This window comes from Pteropus alecto, unplaced genomic scaffold, assembly GCF_000325575.1.
Source record: "Pteropus alecto unplaced genomic scaffold, ASM32557v1 scaffold23, whole genome shotgun sequence".
In the NCBI taxonomy this organism is placed as follows: domain Eukaryota; kingdom Metazoa; phylum Chordata; class Mammalia; order Chiroptera; family Pteropodidae; genus Pteropus; species Pteropus alecto.
The window spans coordinates 4,991,221-4,992,750 of NW_006435837.1; the positions used below are offsets into that span (position 1 = coordinate 4,991,221).

A 1,530-nucleotide genomic window follows, 5' to 3' on the forward strand; every position below is an offset into this window, starting at 1 on the left:
CTATGAGGCGGTAGGCAGCATGGGAATACCACCGTCCTCCATTCTTTTTCTGGTGTTGGGACTTTCCTCTGCATGTGACTTCAGAGTAGTCATGCTTTGACTCTAGAGTGGCGGTGACAAGGTTCTTTCTTGGCTTATCATACAGAGAGCTTGAATCTTTCATGGAGAAGCTCTGACATCGAAGTTCTCCCAAAAGATCCCCCACCACGGTGTGCCACAGGCAGCTTCACCATTATACACTGGCCTAGATAGTGCATGAGCACTCGAATAGTGAACATTTCACCTTTGCACCTGACGCCCACAAAATCTTCAAAAGTGGCAGTTTTATTGTATCTCCTGTGCACATAAAATCAATCTGATTGATTTGGTCTGGGGAGAACCTGCAAGCACTATCAAATGTTAAACACTGGGTGGAATTATAAAATGGTATCATTTTGGCACTGAAGAACTTAGTCTTTTCAACAAAACCTCCAGCTACTCTATGGGTTGTTCCTCTGCTGAATCTGGAGGATGTTGACCACGAGTCTTAATACCTTAGCAACATTTTGAAACAGCGAGTAGCTGAGCATTTTTAAGAGACAGTTTCTGCCCTGATGCAATCTCTGTGCTCTTCTATACTCAGCTGAATAATGTCTCCCACTCCAAATTTATATCTACCTGGAACCTTAGAATGTAACTTTATTTGGAAATATGGTCTTTGCAGATATAATTAATTAAGCTGAGGCTGTACTGGGTTAGGGTAGGTCCTAATGTGATGATGGTGTTCTCATAAAGAAAGGAGATGACACAGAGGGACATATGGAAAAGAGGTCATGTGACGACAGAGGCAGAGATTGGTGTGATGCATCTATAAGCCTAGGAACATCATAGTTTGCTGTCTACCACCAGAAGCCAGGAAGAGGCACAGAAGGATCCTTCCCTACAGCTTTCAGACAGAACATGGCGCTGCCAACAATGCGAGTTCGGGCATCTGGCCTCCAGAACTGTGAAAAAATACATTTCTATTGTTTTTGCCACCCAGTTTGTAGTACTTTTTCACGGCAGCTGTGGGAAACTAAGACATTTGCATTCACTGTCCACACTCTGCATTATTCAGAAATTCTTCTCTAAGTCCCACACCAGTGAGAACTATCATAGTGTTGTGGTCTAGGGCAGTGATTCTGAAGCCAGATTATTTGGTTTGAATCTTGTCACTGCCACTTATTAGCTGTGTGACCTCGGGCAATGTACACCACTACTCTATGCCTCAGTTTTCTTGATTTGTAAAATGTGGATTAAATGAATTAATAATATTAAGGGCTTAGAACAGTCTCTGGCACATAGGAAATGCTATCATGTGTTTGTTACATGAAAGTAAAAAGTCTGTTGGTTTGAGATGGCCACGTAGAAATGGGAATGGCTACATAGAGAAGGAATTAGAACATGAGCCTGATCTTCAGAAATTGAGTTAGGCTAGTCAAAGGCCACCCAGGTGGGAGAAACAGTGTGAACAAAGTATTGCTGGGGGTGTGAGGGAAGGGGGCAGCAAGA

At 43.0% G+C, this 1,530-nt stretch overlaps 1 pseudogene; it reads right to left on the reverse strand.

Moving 5' to 3' along the window:
- Positions 1–433, reverse strand: part of LOC102898673 — a 1,328-nt pseudogene extending 895 nt beyond the window's left edge.
- Positions 434–1,530: the final 1,097 nt, after the last annotated feature.